Source organism: Chinchilla lanigera, unplaced genomic scaffold, assembly GCF_000276665.1.
Source record: "Chinchilla lanigera isolate Chin_1 unplaced genomic scaffold, ChiLan1.0 scaffold00039, whole genome shotgun sequence".
Lineage (NCBI taxonomy): Eukaryota > Metazoa > Chordata > Mammalia > Rodentia > Chinchillidae > Chinchilla > Chinchilla lanigera.
The window spans coordinates 2953445-2973332 of NW_004955440.1; the positions used below are offsets into that span (position 1 = coordinate 2953445).

The 19888-nt window shown below is 36.8% G+C and overlaps 1 protein-coding gene across 6 annotated transcripts in view; it reads left to right on the plus strand.

Moving 5' to 3' along the window:
- R3hdm1 (R3H domain containing 1) overlaps positions 1-19888 on the plus strand; it is a 167802-nt gene that overhangs the window by 44724 nt on the left and 103190 nt on the right. Inside the window, exon 1 of one of the 6 annotated variants that reach the window (XM_013517473.1) lies at positions 5678-5836. The exons of the other annotated variants lie outside the window; for them this stretch is intronic. The gene's annotated coding sequence lies outside the window, so the exon portion shown is untranslated. Of the gene's footprint in view, positions 1-5677; positions 5837-19888 lie in introns of those variants that run through there. 6 annotated transcript variants of the gene reach the window in all.

The window sequence follows — 19888 nt, forward strand, 5'->3', positions numbered from 1 at the left end:
GGCCGGCCTAAGGGCCGGCGCGCAATAGCGCTCGCCGCTGCATGGCCCACCCTCTGGGAGCCAGCAGGCAGGAAGCTAGCCAGCCAGAAGGCTGGCGCTCCCCACCCATGGCTCCCTGTGCGCCGGAAGCCCTCCAGCCTGTTTAATTTAAATCCAGTCTTACATTTTGGGTCTAAGAGACTACTTAGTACTTACCATTCTATTTGTATATCTCTCTTTTCAACTCTAAAATACAGGTGAAACATCTCCATGGGGGTTACTGTCAGAAAAACTAATTGTGTTGTTGTTGTTGTTGTTGTTGTTGTTGTTGTTGTTTTGTCTTTTTGAGACAGGGTCTCACTGTGCAGTTCAGGCTGCCCTTGAGCTCACTTTGTAGTCCAGGCTGGCCTTGAACTCACAACGAGCCTCCTGCCTCAGCCTCCCAAGTGCTGGGATTACAGGCATGCACCACCACGCCCAGCCTAATTAAGTTTATATTTTCAAATTATTAACTAGCATGCAGCATAAGACATTTTAAGTATAATTACACATGTGTTAAACAGGAAGGAAACACTTAAGCCATAAAGTACTTTCACTTAGAGGTGAAAATCTCAGGCATAGCAGATGTTAAAAATGCTACATGCCTGGAGGTGTTTCTCAAGAGAGTCTGTACTTTGAATACACAAGGCCCAGGGTTCAGGTCCCAGCACCAAATAGGAAAGAAAAAAGTGCTGCATTTCATCTGTAAGTCATAATATATCAAGAGATTTATTACAACAGGACATGGGGGAAAAAGTAGTATAGGAATGAATTTCCTTACTAGCTCACACCACAAAAGGAATACACCCCAGATACGATAGAATCCTTTCTTGTTTATGTTACCCATCTTTGCCCTGATCAAATCCAATAAGAGCAAACAAGCCAACAGGTTAGACCATGTTCATGTTCGGGCGATTTCCAAATAATGTATGAGAAGAGGTAGGTGATAAAGAATCTGAGTAGCTGGTTAGTACCAGCCATTGTACAGTAAGACAATCAGGGATCATGTCACTTCACTTCTGAGCTCTAGTTCCCAGAACTGTAAAACCAGGTGTGAGCTAGGGCTTCTGAGGTGCTTCCTAACTAAAAATATCTGTGTTATTTTATGAGTCAAAGAAAACATTTTACTAAAGATGGGTGGTAGCTTATAAATAGAAGCTTCTTCACTTAGCCAAGACTCAATACTTTTGTACTTTTATTGATTGAAATTCCTTGAGAATTTGTGGTTTTATGGAGTGGGTCATTCTGGCTGAAAAATAAAAATAGACCACAAATGGCTAGGGGTCTAGCTCAGTGATAAGAGTGGCTGCCTAAGATGTAAAAGGCCTTGGGTTCCATCCCCAGCTCTACAAAAGAGAAAATAGACTATGGAATTAAATTACTTACTTCCCTTTGAAGGCCTTCTAATGTTACAGGAAAAACATTAGTTTTTCCATGGTTCACATGCCTTGATCCACTTTGGGCTCTCAGCAATGTGTCTCTACTCCAGAACACAACCTAGGTGACTGGCTTATTAAGCAGAAAGGAAGGAGTTGCATAGGGAATGTGTTCTACTTCACATTTGTTACAGAGGAGGATGTCATATACAGTATTTGCTAGCCAGGCTTGTAACTTCAGCTCTCAGGAGATTGGGGCAACAGAAAGGCAAGTTCAAGACCAGCCTGCAGTACAGAAGGACACCCTGTCTCAACCAAAATACATACGTACATAAATACATATCTGCAACAAATATAAAGCTTTACCTCAAAAAAGAAAGGCAAAGGAGGCCTGATAAAAGCATTCATTTGTGACATAGAGTGTAAAGATAGTATAATGAATGCCTACACAGCCTTCCGGCTCACCATTTAACATTCTGGCACATTTATTAGCTTGCTTGCTCTCTGTTCTTCCCCTTTTATGCTTTGTTACCCTTCCCATTGTGTTTATCACACACAAGATAGAAATCCAGAAAGAATCAAATATAACACTTTGATTTCTCTGTCTGGTCTTCTGTAATTTTCCCAATGCTTTATTTCATAATACTAGTATTTTTGAAGAGTTCAAACTAGCTTTCTTCTTTTTTTTTTTTTTTTGAACCAGGAATCAAACTCAGGATCTTGTGCTTGCCAGGCAGGTGCTTGTGCTACTGAGCTATATTTCCAGCCCCAAACTAGCTTTCTTATAGAATAGTCCACATTGTACTTACGGTTAGATTCAAACTAAACATTTTTGGAAGAATATAGCATAGGTAATATTCCTCCATTCCATTCCATCAGGACACATGAAATGTTAGCCTGTTTGATTATGTTGATGTTAAGTTTAGTCACTTGCTTACAGGTAGAGTCTGCTGGTTATAACATACCTTTGAAATTAAAAAGTTATTAGTAACCAAAGAATGTCTTATTTAACAACACTCTTTCATCTAAGAAGCGTGTGATCCTTGCAAGAATCAATATTACATTAGGGTTGCAAAATACTCATTTTTCTATTACTAAGAGTTAGGTTAAGTTTACTTTTAAAAAATTATTTACTTAAGATGATCCTTGGTTATAGTAATCATTTGCTCTTTTTATTTAGAATGTCTTAAATACGCCAAGCTGTGTATGGTGCTGCACCTGTAATCCCCGCACTCCAGAAGTTGAGGCAGGAAGTTCACAAGTTTGAAGCCAGCCTAGACTACATAGTGAGTTCAAGGCCAACCTGAACTAGACTGGAACTATGCACCAAGACCCTGTCTCACTTCGAGAGTAAGGGAGGGCAGGGGAAGAAATATGTGAAAGAATTAGATTCAGATATTATTTTCGCCTTTCAGGTTACACACTTGAAAAGTTTCGTAAGAGCTGGAAGACATCATAAAAAGGAAGAAAGTTTCTCAGCAATGTCATTAATTAGATTTAGACAGTAAAGTTCTGTTATTAGTCACTTAGTTACCCCAGTTTGTATAATTCAGGTGGGAATTATCTTTTTTACCTAAGAACTACTGATAAACCCTGTATTAATAAGCAAGTTTTAAATTGTTCTTTGTTATCATTAGTGCTTACATTTGGGGTTTTTTCCCCATTTTGTTGGGGATCGAATCCTGGACCTTGCACAGGTTTAATAACTATATCAGTAGCTGGGCGTGGTGGCGCACACCTGTAATCCCAGCACTCAGGAGGCTAGAACAGGAGGATCATTGCAAGTTTGAGGCCAGCCTAGGCTGCACAGTGAGCTCAAGGCCAGCCTGAATTGATAGCGAGACCCTATATTAGTGGAGTTGACTGTTAACAGCTAAGTCTTATCTCTTTAGGATCACAGGGAAGCCTCTACTTGACATTAATAAAGCTAAATTTTAAAATAATTATGATTTTCATTAATTCAGTGTTAATTGAATTTTTAAGATATAACAATTTTCAAAGTTTAAAGAGAATTGGAAGCATTTGAAAAATGTTTTAGTTTTTGTGACATTATAAGTGGCTTGCTTCATTATTTCAGCTTATCCATCTACTTAATAACAAGAGTTTATATTACAGCTTTTAATCAAAGCTGCCTTGAAATTATGTTTCTCATAAGTAGCAAACATTTTATTTGAGAAAAATCATTTGTGCTCTTTGGTGTAAGCAAAATCTATTCAACAAAAATTCAGGGACATCAATATTTGTTTTTGAGCTTTTAAGATAAACTTGAGGGTTTTTTTTGTTTGTTTTTTTTTTTTTTGGTGAGACAGAGTCTTACTCTATAACTCAGGCTGGGTCTGAACTCGCTATATAGCCCAGGCTGGCTTCAAATTTGCAGTGATCCTCTTACTGGCATGCGCCATCATGCCTTGCAAATTTTTTTTTATATGTCTTAAAAATATCTGCATACCAAAAAGAGAAGAGTGATCAAGGATTGTACACTGGGAAAAAAGGAATTTGAGAAATTTTGGTAAGTTAGTATGAGACCTCTTAGACAAGATTTACTTCTTTTTTTGGTTTTTTGAGACAGGGTCTCGCTATGCAATTTAGGCTGACTTTGAACTCACTATGTAGCCCAGGCTGGCGTCAAACTCATGGCAGTCCTTCTGCCTCAGCCCCCTGCATTCTGGGATTACAGGCATGAGCCACCATGCCTGGCTTTGGTCAAGATTTACTATTAGCTACTGTGTCACTTTTTTGTTGTTTGAGTAATAAGAGATTTTGTGAATTTATATGTATTCACAAAATACATATAAATTTATTTTATATGTAAAATAAATTTACATATAAATTTATATGTTTTCTATTACTAAGAGTTAGGTTAAATTTATTTTTATTTTGTTTTGTTTTTTTTTTTTGGGTTTTTCTCCGGTACCGGGAACCGAACTCACGGCCTTGCACTTGCCAGGCAGGTGCTTTTGCCGCTGAGCTAAGTCCCCAGCCCCTAAATTTATTTTTAAAAAATTATTTACTTAAGATGATCCTTAAGAATTTATATGTATCTTTAACCTAAATCTATTCGTAAGGCTGAAATAAACCTATTTTTGAAAAAGCAGTAATAATATATTTCCAAATTATACTATAAATTCTGTATCTTCTCTTGTGGTGCTTGCCAAATCAATACAAAGAACATTACTCATGTGACAGGGTATAGGATTATAGAAACCCTACAAGAGATTTTAGTGCATAAAAAAGTAGTGTTCTGGGTAGTGGTATACAGAATTTTCTTTTAAAAGTGTGGGCAATGTATGGCATTGTCAGGACACTTACAGTATTTCTACGTGCTCATAGAAAGTATGATCTTTGTTTAACAAAATGGACAAGTGCATGAGAATCCAAATAACACATTTGTCTGATTCTTGTGTTTTATCCACTAGACACAAAGAGTTTTCTGTTTTCTTCATTTTATTTTGTCTTCCCATAGTTAGTGAACATTGAAAATTTTTTGATTTTGACTTGGAAGACCTCTTTTCTTGTAACATCAGACGGAAGACAGAATTGTGGTCTGATCTTGGATATCTTTGTCACTATCTCCATCTGTTGGTGTGAAGAAGTAATGCTCTTCCAGATTAAGCAAGCTTTTTAAATTCAGCAAAAGCAAATAAAGAAAGAAGGAATTATATTCTTAATGCATTTGAAGATGAAAAACTGTCATGCTATTATAGGGTTTTTTGTTTTTTGTTTTTTTGGGGTTTTTTTGAGACAGAATCTCTTTGTGGTTCAGTCTGACCTCAAACTCACTGTGTAGCCCAGGCTGCCCTCAAAACCATGGCAATCCTCATCCTCCTGCCTTAACCTCTAGAGTGCTGGGATCACAGTCATGGCCCACCACTCCTAGCTAGACAGTTTTTTAGGTTCTTTTAAGGCTTTTTGTTTGTGATACTGAAAAGTGTCAAAGAGTTATTTTAAAAAGATACATTAACACTACCTAGATTCCTGATGGTTGTTTTTTTTTTTTTAGGAAATTAGAGAAAAACATAATTATCTCAACTCTTTCCATCAGTACGACATCAGGCATCATTGTGTAACAATATTTTAATAGCAAGAAATCTCAAAAAATCCTGACATTTTTTGCACATTTGCAGTTTTTTTGGCTTTTGCATCATTGCTTCTGAATTGCTAATGAAAGGCTCAATATAGCTCCTGATGCACTTGAGATATTCTGGGTGGTGACTGGCTAGAGTGTTACTGACATCACAACATACAGCTGTTGACTTTCTATTGTCTCTGAGTCCTCGGCAAGTGCTTCAGACTGCTCTAGCAGGCACTCCCAATGCCTGACAGGCAGGATGTGTGTGCACGGAGCTCTGTAGAAGAGCAATGCAGAGCATCAGTTTGCAGATACTATGGAAAGCACTTCTTCATTAGCTCTGTATGATGAAGCAAATACCAATACAATGAAGGTATGTGACTCTTAATTCATTTGCTAAATGTGTACAAAAACTAATCAAATATATGAAGAAATATTCATGTTCTCTTAGTACCATAATTTTTATTAGGGATATGTGTGCTAAATTCCTTATAATGTCCAAAATGAGAACATTTTGAAATTAGTTTTTATTCATTTTTGCAGAGCTCTGTGTTTCGGTCGATAGGTTGAAGATTAGTAATCATTTACTTCTCAGCTGCAGCCCAATTTCTTCTCTCAAATTTCTAATAGTTAACTATGCCTTGCTGCTAAGAGTGGTTTTCTTGTGTATTAACTGGTATTTGTGTATAGCAAAACAGATTGTCCATTAGAAAAATGACTTCTCTTTCAGGCTAATCTTAAAATAGATACACCAAATGTCCTGCTCAATTTTTAAATTTTTATTGTGGAGTAAATACAGTGTGGTTGAGACATTTTTTTTTCTTTTGAAAAATAAACTATTAAGTTTCTGTGCCTTTTTCTGGGGAAGGGGTGAATTAATTTTTAAGGTGCTTATAACAGAGCAAAACCTGGATCTGTCATTGCTGTGATGTACATAATCAAATTTTGCAGGAAAGAGCAAATGATAATCAAACTAAGCAATTTTGAAGAGTATCTAATTTCTAATTATACAATCTGAAAACTGACATTTACCTTTATTTTAGAAGTCCTCAAAATGGAATTATACTACATGAATGTTACTGAATAAAGGAAGAAAGCCCATTAGTGTATAACTGAATTGTTTGTAATGTCTTTTAGAGTTTTGGTTACTTTTTACTTGGAATTAGCTGAAATTTTAACAGGATTTGGAATTGCTATGATATATTCAAACATCCCACCTTGTACAGTATGAAATAATTGCTTTGTTCTTAAGAATTAACTCACTTCTTTTGTAGAAAAGAGGAAAAATTACTAAATGGCCTTTTATCAAAAAATAAGTATCACTGCTCTTCTTTCTTTTGTCTCTTTCTGATCCGCCAGTAGTAATTGGGGTCATGAAAATATAAATAGCTATTATGAAAATTAGGATATTTTATATGCATTGTTTCAGCCTAAGACCAGAATTTTCCTATAATTTCTCTTTTATTCTTCAGATTGTAAGTTTTATTTTGAGAACTTTTAAAAAATTAAAATAAATAGCATATATTCTCCATTCTTGCCTACAACTGCTTTCACCTAAGCTTTGTCACATTCCACTTTTGTCTTTTTTTATACTTTCCATTTCATTTCTTTCCTCTGTGTTTTGGTTTCTGCCTCTCTAGCTCTCATTTTCCTCAGGATTTGTTGCACACCCGCCCACCCATCCTAGTTTGACATTCTGAATGTCTATATTTTCTTCTCCCCCAAATCATTCCTCTCTCCCTCTTCGTTCATCTTTCCCACCTTGTCTTGGTCCCTTATCTTTTTCTGTCCATACTTGGTTTCTCAGGGTCTTTCTCCCTTTCTCCCTCTCTGAGTTAATGTTAACATTTCTCTTTCTCTCTTCCATGGTACTGCTCCTCTTCTCCTTTTTCTCTTTGTCCCTCCGTATCTCCCCTTCTCTCTGACTCACACTTTTCCTGTGTATTCCTTCCTGCAAGTCTTTCTCTCTCCCATTGTCTGTGACTCTGCCTGCTCCTTCTGTTCTCTTTCTGTGTCTCCCTCTCACCCTCTTACTCTTCTGTGCTTCTGCCTACCTCTTCCCCCTATTTGCGCATCTCCCTATCTCCCTAGCTGCTGATCTGTCTGTTTTGGTCTCAGTTCCTTCCCTGTCTCTCTGCTAACTGCTCCCTCTGCTGTACTGTCACAGCTCTTTCTTTCCTGTCCAAACTTCAACCTTCTCCAAATTTTCACTCATGTATAAGTTTGCAGTTTTCACTGGAACCTAGGAAGCTGACCTTAATTTGTTGTGGTTAATTTTTAACAGTTACTGATTGTACTTTAATTTGTGTTAAACCTTGTTCTTTGTAAAACTAAAATTTTTAAAAGCAGATTTTACCCTTTGCCCCATTTTTGTTTTATCGGTTTTTTTTGGTTTTTTTTTTAGGCACTTACGCTTAAATTCTTATACTTGGATTGACATTATCACATATTAAAATCATCATTTAAAACATTTTGCCTGTCTTCCCAAGATATACATGTTATGCCACTAAAGGGAATTGTTTTTCTTTTAAATGATTTTTGTATATGTTTTTCAAGCTTTTAGAAAACAATTTAAAATTTTTTACTTTCCAGGGTACTTGATAATATCCTACTTCATAATTATGTTTCAGATAATGGATGAACTTCTATTTTTTACACCATTTACTTTCCATGTGTGTTATGGTGGATATGTATCTTGAGTACCAGGTAACCTGAAGAAGAAAAGTTCATTTAGCGTTTGCTTGTTTACATAATGAAAAATTTCACATCTGCCACATTTCCATTGTTTGGTGCAAGAAAATAGACAAAAACTTGGTGAAGGCATAATATACATTAACAGTACTGTGACTTTGTGATAACTAGCATTGTGTTATTAGGGAACGAAATTAACCCTTTTATATATGTAACAAAGTTATGTATTTAAAAGGGTGTTCAAGAAATAAAGATGTGGATAATGAACATCTTTTCAAAGATCAGTTAAATGTTATTTTCACATAAAATTCTCCCACCTCTGAAATGTAACTCTTATTTCTCTATATTTTTTGATACCTCTTCTGCTTTTGATAGTTATCTCCACTAACTATAATCAGATCCTTGATTGTGGGAGGCATGGTTAGAGATGAAATGGGACCCCAAAAAAATCATTTTCTCTAAAGTTTTTTGTCATATCTCCATAGCTGACTGTCCTTATTCAGACTGATACATGATAACTTCAGCATAAGTATAAATTGAGCATCCTTAATCCCAAAATCCATAGTGCTCCAAACTGAAACTTCTTAATCACCAACATAAGACCACAAGGACAACATTTCACACCTAATGTCACATGACAGGTTGAAGCCAGTTACATGACAGGTTGAAGCCAGTTATGGTTGCACGCACTGTAATCTCAGCACTCAGGAGGCTGAGGCATGAGGTTCACTGTGAGTTTGTAGCCATCCTGGGCTATGTAGTGAACTCAAGACCAGCATGAATTGGAAAGAACAGAGATCTTTTTTCGAAGAAAAGGCAAGAAAAATAGGCTGTGTGTATAAGCTTAAGCAATGTATAAAATATGAGTGAATTCCATGTTTAGATTTGCTTCCCACTCCCAAGATTTCTCATTATGTATATGCAAATTTTTAAAAAGAGACACTTCTGTTACCAACAATTTTAGATAAGGTACACTCAACCTGCACGATTTTTATTTTTTCTAAGCTCCTCGAGGCCCCAGAGTTATACAATGCTAATTCAGTAACTGTAGATACAAGTAAAGCCCAGTTATTATCTCTGGAACCAGCCCCACCTTTACACTTGAGCTTATGTATTTTGTATTATGAAATAACATACATTATATATTACAGGATGTCACATTACATAACACGACGCAGATCTGTCGGCTGTATAAATAGGTGTATTTTATGATGTACATACATATAAGTAATACATGTTAATTTTATAGAAATACTGGGTTTCATTGTAGCATTTTCATGCATACATAATAACATTCTATTCTTTTTCTCTCTTTCTTTTTCTTTTTTTTTGAGACAGGGTTTCACTATGCACATTACTTACTTTGTAGCCCAGGCTGGCCTCAACTCACTGCAGTCCTCCCACTTCAGCCCCGCAAGTGCTGGGATGACAGGCATACGCCACCTCACCCGGCTGTGTAACATTCTTTGATCATATCCATCCCTATTACTTTTGCTTACTTTTCCTCTAGTCAGGTCCCCTTCCTCTTGTGGAATACAATTGTTTCCTTTCTACTTTCATATCATCTTTTTCCCCTCTAGATTTTATGTATTAGGAAATATGTAATACTCTTTCTGAGTCTGGCTTATTTTATTTAACATGATGATCTCCAGTTCCATGCATTTTAACAAGGATACTTAAATAGAATATATGGACAGGCTTCTAGAGAACCATGAAACCCCTAAAAGCACACATAAACCTGTCTGTAAACATACCTATATGAGTAAACATATGTATAAGTGTTACATTTTTGAGAAGTAAACCTTAGTGCTTGGTAAAAATTTCAAGAATCTGTTCATGAGGGCCAGGGACATTGCTCAGCAGCACAGCGCCTGCCTGGCAAGCACGAGGCCACGAGTTTGAATCCCAGTACCAAAAAAAAAATCTGTTCATGATGTGAAAATAATTACTGCATCATGGTGTTTTTAAATCGTTAATCTACTGTGTTAAACTTTTCCCTCGTGTATTTTCAAATGATTAAAAGGAGAATGTGGTACCTCCTACAACAGCAGGCACTTCCATAGACAGCACCTGTGATTTTTGAAAAATATTTTGAAAATATGTAGTGACTGATTACCAAGCACATCAAATGTCAGAATTCCACATGGGATCACCAGAGTGAGAAAACAGAACATTTTATCACCCTAGTACTACTTTCAAAGTGCTGGCTAACCCAGAGCTTTCCTGAATAAGTAGAAAATGAAGAACAAAAATTAAAGATTGTAGGACACCCTTTCAAAAGGAAGCAAATTTATTAAGTATTAATACCACGTAAGACAATCTGATGTAGTAGACATAGCTAAGAAACAATGAGGAAAGCTATAGAACAGATCTGAGAAGTGTTAGATCCTTTGGATTCATTCGTTCAGGTTGCAAAGCCATAGGAAGTTGAGCCAGTTAAACTCATCAGAACTTTAGATATTTTAAAGAGAAATTAGTGTGAACGTAGACACTGTGATCTTCTCTACAGTATTCACCCATACCCAGCAGCGCGTTCACACTGTAAGATTGTTTGCATTCTTATACACATCAGAGTCTGAGGATGAGTGATAGCAACTGAGAGACAGCACCTATGGTATATCACGCTGTTTTTAAGCTATTTTTACTGACCATAAAATGGTCTTTGACTGAAAGAACAAGTAAAACCTTCCTGATCGTTTGTCCTCTAACACTAATCCCTAAGTGTTCTAGAGAGGCCTTTGATCCTTTGTTAGAAAGTAGTTGGCAATTCAAGTGAAGAGTGGCACATTAGTAGTTATAAAATGGAATATCTGCCAGTTGTAACCTAAATTAAAATCTTATTTAGGAAACAGTTTGGCCATGAAAAAGAATTGGATTGTGTTAAGATCTGTTGACTGAAATACTAAGGAACGTGAAGTTAATAAAATATATTAAACCACTGTACTCCCAGCACTAAGAGGCTGAGGTAGGAGGATCACCAGCAGTTCAAGGCCAGCCTGGGCTACATAGTGACTTCAAGGCCAGCCTGAATTATATGTAATTATATATATAAATGTATACAGAGTATACATTTATATACCCTGTCTAAAAAAAAAAAGAAAGAAAGAAAGAAAACAAAGCCATCAAAGAACCTGTGGGCGGATTAGACAGGGACCCAGCATGAGTTTTGCTAAGACTCTTTGATGATAAAGCTTTGTACCTTTAAGACCTTCAAAGGATTTTTATTGTGACCCTATGATAAGAGCAAAATTTTAGTCATAGATAAAAAAATATAGAAAGATAAATTCATTTAGTTACATTGCCAATGCAGAGAAGAGTATCGAGTGAAATAGATTTTGAAGGGTATGCCATACCAGAGAGTGAAGACTAAACTACCTTGTAAAGTGAGGTGTTTTTACAGGATGGCCTACCAATTGCAGGTCTGTGAAAAGTGAATGCCTACTCATTGATGACCTTAAGAGTAAATAAATTTAGTAAAGAAACCAAGATTATACTCAGGATGATACTCTCCTTTATGAACTATGAACTACAGACATTATTACGGTATGTACCTGGCACAGAATATATTAGTAAAGAATGTAATGAATGAGACTAAGGTTTGCAAAATGTTGATTACTACAGTGACTTCTGACATCAACAAACTTGGGGTAGATCCAGACAATTCCCACCCAAGAGTTGCTCACTTCAGACACCTAGTTCCCCTCGCTACTAACCAGCTGGCCAAATTTAGTGGTACCTACTATCCCCTCATGTTTAATAACTTGCTAGAATGACCCGCAGAACTCAGGAAAGTGTTAAATGTAGGGTTCAAATTTTATTATAGCAAACGGATACAAATCAGGACCAGGCAAAAGGAGAGTCACAAAGAGCAAGGTCTTGGAAAGTCGCAAATGCAAAGCTTCCCTTGTCTTCTCGGCAGGGAATAGGAGTCATTCTTTCCCTCACACATTAATATGTGGCAACATGCAAAGCATTTCCTGTCAAGGAAGCTCACCCAAGATTCACTATTCAGAGTTCTTATTGGGGTCTCCTCCTATAGTGTAATTGAATTACTGACCTCATAGTTGAATTAACCCCATCTATGGTCATGTTTTTTTCCCTGGAGGTCAGGCTGGTAATCACATGACTAAATGACCTAACTCTAATCATATGACTATTCTTTCTGCCTAGTCCCATCCTGAATCATCTTTTTAAACTATATGGAGGCCTACCATTAGTCACCTCATTAAAATACACTCAGGACCCACCATGAATGACAAGGACACTCCATCACTCCAGAAATTCCAAGGATTTAGAAGCTGCCTTCTGAGGACAACACCAACAAATTCTTCATCATACAATATCTTATTTGCTCCTGATATTATATTTGATATTTTTAATTAGAGAAGTAATCTACTTTTCTCATTATCTATGAGATAGCTCTGAGATTAAGACTGCGTAAACAGATGTTTCTCCTAATTCCCTGTAGCTGGTTCCACAACTTAAAAGCTTCTCTAAGTAGATAATGCAGTATTTAAAGAACGAATTATAATCTAATCAACCTCAATATGGTAACAAAAAATCTATATTGTCTCTTGTTACATGACCATTAGCTTGACCCACATCCTCCTTAACTAGCTTAGTTTCCAGGAATATAAATCTTTTGAATGTTCTTTGTTATTTATCTCCCTGGGTCAGATGGTAAAGCAAGGCTGTCTCCCACCCCCCGTCATGTAGTCTTTAAGAGATTTTATTAATGCCAAGAGATCTTATTACAATCTGATTTAGCTACTTAAGGTAATTGGTATGACTTTCAGGTACAGAATGGTAATAATGGACCTGGTTTATGGCATTGTCTTTTTCCCTCATTTGTCAATTATCTTTTGCGGGGGCAGTACCAGGAATTGAACTCAGGACCTAGTGTTTGCCAGGCAGGTGCTGTGCCACTGAGCTATATCCCCAGCCCTCATCTGCCAATATATGACCCCTTTCAGAATCACGCCAAGATGTCCCCAAGATTTTCACAGGTCTCTCTCATGAGTTCACAAACTTTGATGATTCTCTGGCCCACAACGCACTACCAGTTTTGCTAGTGTTCACCTTGAATTTGTTCTTGCAGTGCCAAAGGATTCTATCTTTTGTAGCTCCCAATATCATTAGTTTCAGAGTACCGTGTTCTCTAGAATCTTCTATACACTGACATTACCCTGGCCTCACAGAAGTAGGGCAGCCTTTTTCTCTACTTCTGATTTCTGTGTGAGGCATGATCTTCTAGGTACCATTAGCTGTTTTGTCTGTCTGCCCCTTCTGCTTTGGTTCTCTGTTAAAAACACTTTCATCACTTTCTGCTTTCACCCAAACTATGGATCCCTGCTACATTAAGGTATATGTAGAACAGTTTTGTGTTGTGTCATGTTTTGTTTTGTTCTATGCTGGTTTTAGTTCTCTAGTATTTTCCTAATCTCTAATTTTTTAAATTTGGATTTGTCATTTGTAGTTAGGTTTCTTCTCTCATTTCTACCTCCAACCCCTGTACTTGGGGTACAGTGAGCTACATCCCCGGCCCTTTCTTTAATTTTTTATTTTGAAACAGCCTAGGTTGCCCAGGCTGTCCTCACACTTGGGTTCCTCTTACCCCAGCCTCCCAGAGTATGGTGATTACAGAGCTAAACCATCATGCCTGGCTAGTCCATTTCTTAAACTCCTAGGCCATGCAGTGATAGAAAGCCAGATCTGAAAATGGTTGAGAAAGATGTTTGGCCTGTTATATATATAACCAAGTAGATGACTCCCATATGGTGACTTCAGTCAAAAAGAATTAAAGAAACCTCTAGTTTTGTGGTCTGTAGACTTTTTGGATATTGTTCTTGGTCTCAATAAAACTCTCCATAATGACTCAGATGTTTATCCTCACCCACCATTTTCCACCCTTCTTTAGCCTCCTAACTTCCTGGCTAATAGAGTTTAAAAGGTGTGAATTCCTTCATTTTCCTACCACATTTCTTTAATTCTAAAGGACAATGAATACTTTTAAGGTTTATCTTTCTATCAGTGTTTCTGACTCCATTTCCTCATTTCTTCTCCCTTCTTCAGATTTTCCTTCTGATTCTGTTTGTTTCTCCTGACCCTCCTCTTCCTGCTTTCTCAGCTGGCCTACACATTTTCCATCCTGACAAACTTCCTGTATTTCCTGTTAATCTTGTTAATCTCATTGCCAAATGGAGTAGACTTTTCTCAGTCCTCCACCTCTCCACTCATCTCTTATGAATTCAGCATTCCATTGATATTTCATACCAAGCCCACTTTTCTTACTCAGCTTTTAACTACATTGGTTATTCCTATGTGGTAATTCTCTTCAAATAGATTGTAAAAGCTCTAGCTATTTTTCTGTATATTCAGTTTCCTATTAGATTTTTCAATCTGGTTGTCCTTAAACTTATAGTGTATACAAAACTGAAGTCATAGCTGGGCATGGTGGCACATGCCTGTAATCCCAGCACTCAGGAGGCTAAGGCAGGAGGATCATTGTGAGTTCGAGGCCAGTCTGGGCTACAAAGTGAGTTCAAGACCAGCCTGAACTACATAGTGAGACCCTGTCTCAAAGAGACCAAGAAAAATAAGCTGAAATCATTGTTGTGTCACTCTATCCCTCCCCTAATACATTTCTTGTATTAGTGGGTAGCAAGCATCTACACCTTCAAGTGTATCCTTTCATAATTCTTCCAGCTGTGACATCCCTAACCTTTTGCCTGACCACTTCTATAACAAGTATGCTTCTGCTGGATACTTCTATTATTAACCTATCCATTTCTAGAGGCAAATAGGTAATAGCTGATAGCAAAGGAATAGCTAGCCAGCTACCTGAGTTCAGATCCCAACTCTAATGCTTACTAGTGTAAACCTGGGTAACTGCTTGATCGTTCTCCATTTCTTCATCTACAAAATAGAATAGTAAGAAAGCTAGCACTGTAGGGTTTTGCAGGTTGAATGAATTAATACACTTAAATCATCGAGAATAGTACTTGGTGAATAATAAATAGCTAGTGAAAGGATTGTTGGTTTTAAAGCTCATATTTCAATCAGTAATTGTATATTTTGTCTGTGTGCTAAAATGTCGGCACCTCAGGTCCTGGGATTCTGACTTGGGTCGTGTTGTGTCCCCGCTACCTAGCACAGTTAACACGTAGAATCTGGTCAGGAGATCTGAATGAATGAGATCTCTTTTCTCCTTGTAAGCTTTTACCTTTCAGTCTTTTGTCTAGAACAAGTGTCAGTATTTTGCTTGTAGAACAAGGTCTTTGTATATAATAGTTAACTTTATTCTTCATGGACCTTCTTAAAATATGTGCCTCTCTTACTCAAGTTTTCTGTTCCACATGGAGTCAAAAACTGTATCTTTGAATTTAAAATGTATCCACAATTTGGTGTGTGGTTTTTTTGGTTATTTTTTAATTTTAAAATGTTGGAATCAAAACAGGTTTGTTTTGTTTTTTTTTTTTTTTTTTCCCAGTACCAGGGATTGAACTCATGACCTCAGATTTGCCAGGCAAGCACTTATGCCGCTGAGCTACATCTCTGGCCGTTAAAAAAGGAACATTATAGTACTTAATACTTAACACCCAGAATAAAGAAATGGCAACCATTTGTTAGATTTACTCCATATCATTTTTTTATTTTAAAAATTTAAGAAAACAATAATGACAAAATCAAAACAACACAAAAATGATACATGATCTCAAAACAAAACGATAGTAATTAACAGTGGTTGCTACATTACATACTGTTATCATCAGTGAAGTTGCTCAGTCCACTAGACATAAGAATGTAAAATTGATCAAACAATCAAAGACACTAACAAGTAATAAAAAAAAAAAACATTGGAAGTGATGCAGACCTTCATCATACAAGATGGTAGGAGCTCAGCAGGGGTTCTTATACCATGTATTGTTTTCAGATCAGTCATTCTGTTTTACTAGATTCAAGCATGCAAAATTGGTCAAGAAAAAAGAAAATTTTAAGCATTGACTATTCCTTTCAATAAACCACAGACATCAGCAATACATCTATTCCAGCTATCCTTATATATACATATAAATTTTGTTTTTCATTTTAAAAAAAAATAACAAAAACAAATACATAAACAAAACAGCATAGGGAACCATAAAAATGATACAGAATTTCAAAATATGGTGATAGGATATTAACGATGGTTGTAATATTACATGTCATCTTCAAAATGGCTGCACATATAACCAGACATAGGCATGCAAGATTGATCAAACAATTACACATTAACAGTTCCTGTCAATAAACCAACAAATATTAGTAGTACAGTTATCCTAGCTATCCTGTGTATACATATACGTATTTTTTTCCCTCTTCTTTTTCCTCTCCCCTCCTTCATCCCAGTTGCTCCCTCCTATTTGAGCAGTTTCTTTGCCCTTTTACAATATCTGTTGTACCTTTCAGATTTTATTTACTCTTTCTGGTTCTTATAGTAGGGAGGAAATACAATGTTCACAAATGTGAATCTGACTTACTTCACCAATGAGTATGGCCTCTAGTTGCATCCATTTACCTATAAAAGCCTCAAGTTTACATTTCTTTATAGCTGAGTAAATACTCCATTGTATAAAAATTCCACATCTTTTTTATCCTTTCCTCAGTTGATGGACATTTGGGTTGTTTCCAAGTTGTAGCTATTGCAAATAGATCGTTTTTTAAATATGAAATAAACAAGATTTAAGTCCCTTTTCTGTCTTATCTGAATCCTTTCCTCTCCAAAGCTCATCCCTAACATGAAATACTCTCCCCATCCCTGCTTGCCTGGTTTTTAAATTTTTGCATACTTTGTATATGGTGCAGATCATTTTGCTTATTTACTAAATGTTCTGACATTCTTGTGTACTTACGTTGATACATAAACCTTTAATTCTGCATTTTAAATGTTTTATAGGGTTGTACAATATGAGTGTACCACAGTTTTTATATTTTTTTACAGTCAGTTTCCCACACAGGCGTGGTGGTATACTGTGAGAGGCTGAAGTAGGAGAATTGCAAATGTAAACCAAGCCTGGGCAATTTAGCAACTTAGCAAGAAAGACCCTCTCTCAACATAAAAAATAAAATAAGGGGTGCAGATGTAGAGGTCAGTGCAAAGGCCCTGGGTTAAATCTCCAGTACTAACAAAAAAGATAATAATATATAATATTATTAAAATTATATAAGCGATAGTACTTTCTGTGGTTATTGTTGGATGACAGTAACTATAAAACACATAGACATTTTGCACTTTGGGATGTCAGTATTTATATTCTTGTTATAATGGCCTGGCAGGTAATTCTGAATGATACTGTATTCCTTTTTTTTTTTTGTCTTTTTAAGACAGGGTCTTGCTATGAAGTTCAAGCTGGCCTAGAGCTCACTTTGTAGCCCAGGCTGGTCTCAGACTCGCAGTGATCCTCCTACTTCAGCCTCCCAGTCCTGGGATTACAGGCGAGTGCTGGGGATTACAGGCTGGGATTACAGGCGAGTGTTTAGATTATGGGTGTGCGCCACCACGCCCAGACTTGTATTTGTAAATACAGTGTAAATGATTTTGTTTTTGTTTTTTATTTTCCCTTTGAAGGCTTTTACCAATTGGATTTTTTGGGGGGTTTTTTGTTCGTTTGATTTGTTTTTCTCGTACCAGGAATGGAACTCACGACCTTGTGCTACCAATTGGTTTTGCCAATTTATAATTCTCTTAGGGAAATGCTGGTATGTGTTAGTTTTTTGCATTTGAATTCCTTTTTAAATGTGTTAGCCTTACTATATTTGTACTTCTAAAGAAAGAAACATTTTATTCATCTGTTGAAGTGGCATTAGAGAGTTTAGGTCATCATAAGGAAACAGCTATGCACTGTTTTGCTGAAGTCTAGTCAAGAAATTTCATAACTTTTTCCTCTCAGTATTCGTGTAAATAATACTCTACTCCATAATAGCCAAATTTGTTCCACACAAATGAATTACTTATTTCACACAAATAAATTAATTTAAATATCTTTGAAGTATTTTTGTTAACCTCATATAAAATCTTTTTTTTCCTTTTTTCTTTTTTGTCTTTTTGAGACAGGGTCTTGCTATGCAGTTCAGGCTGGCCTTGAGCTCACTTTGTAGCCCAGGCTGGCCTTGAACTCGCATGGATCCTCCTGCCTCCGCCTCCTGAGTGCTGGGATTACAGGTGTGTGCCACCACACCCAGCCTTCATTTTTTAAAGTTAGAGAGTTTTGGTTATCTGACCTTTCAATCTTTTATTCAGTAGAAACAAAATCTATGTCCTGGGCATGATAAAGTGATATTTTGAGTTATCAGCGTCTTTTTTTTGTTGTCTACCTGTAGTGGTTGGTTGATTGTGTCAACTTGAGAAGTTTAGAAGTTTAACTAAATTTGGCTCAGCGATTGTCTCAGCAATTCTACACCCTAGGGTATAGAGGAGCCACCCTAGGGTAGATCATCACCTAGATGATACAGTAGGTAAGCAAGGAAGGACAGAGGGCTTCCATTCTTTGGAGGAGCTCCAGTCTTCGCCTTCTGCTTAGACATCATCTCCTGGCTTCTAGTGCAGACTCTTTGTCTTCTGCCTTGGATCATTCAGCCTTCTAGTGTAGACCCATCAGTGTTTTGTCCCAGACCCGTCTGCCTCTTAATATGGACTTGCACAGAATGCTGCAGTGAACTCCAGATCCTGGACTGATTTCTTTGGTCTGCAGTGTACAGACACCCTCTACAAGCTTCCTCATCCAACTCTACCTGACCATCATAAGCCAATCTTGTCATTTCTTATACATTTGTGTATCTGTTACATCTGTTTCTCTAGTAAAACCCTGACTGATACACTCACTACCTGATAACACAGAAATGTAATCAAGTCTGGCTCATCTCTAATGAATAACTACTTAGCAGTAGGAAGAATGTGTTTCCAAAGTTAAATAAGAATTTTAAGCACATACACCTTTTCTCTTTTATATTGTAACATTTTGAATATCAGTAACAGTAGGGACTGGGATATATGTACTTGATAAATGCTGACATTCTTTCCTCGCTCTGAGTTATCTTTCTATTGTAGAAACTGCCCAAATTCTTATAAGTTTCATATTCACTTTAACTTACTATATAAATACATACTTATGCCGGGCGTGGTGGCTCATGCCTGTAATCCCAGCACTCGGAGACTGAGGCAGAAGGATCCTTGAGTTTGAGACCAGCCTTTGCTACATAGTGAACTCAAGGCCAGCCTGAACTGCATAGCAAGACCTTATCTCAAAAAGACAAAAAAAAAAAAAAAAAAGCATACTTACTATATTAAAATAGTATATTTAAGTGACTTTTGAGTGTTGCAGCCAAGATACAATTTGCCTTGTCTTATTTTTTGGCTTCTTAAACTTGACCTCCTGTGGTCACACAATCTTTGATAATCCCAAAAGTATAGGCATTGTGCTTCAATAAGACTTTTTTTTTAGTGGAGCATCCCTTTTAAGATTTGGGAGAGGGGCTGGGGATTTAGCTCAGCAGCACAGCGCCTGCCTGGCAAGTGCGAGGCCGTGAGTGAGTCCCAGTACTGGAAAAACAAACAAACAAACAAAGATTTAGAGGGGGGAAAAATTTTTATTTAAAATTAGTACACTAATATTTTGGAGAAGAATGTATGGTTTATATGAATTTTTGATGTTCACCTAGAACCCTCAAACTGCTGGGTGTGTGTGGGGGCGCATGC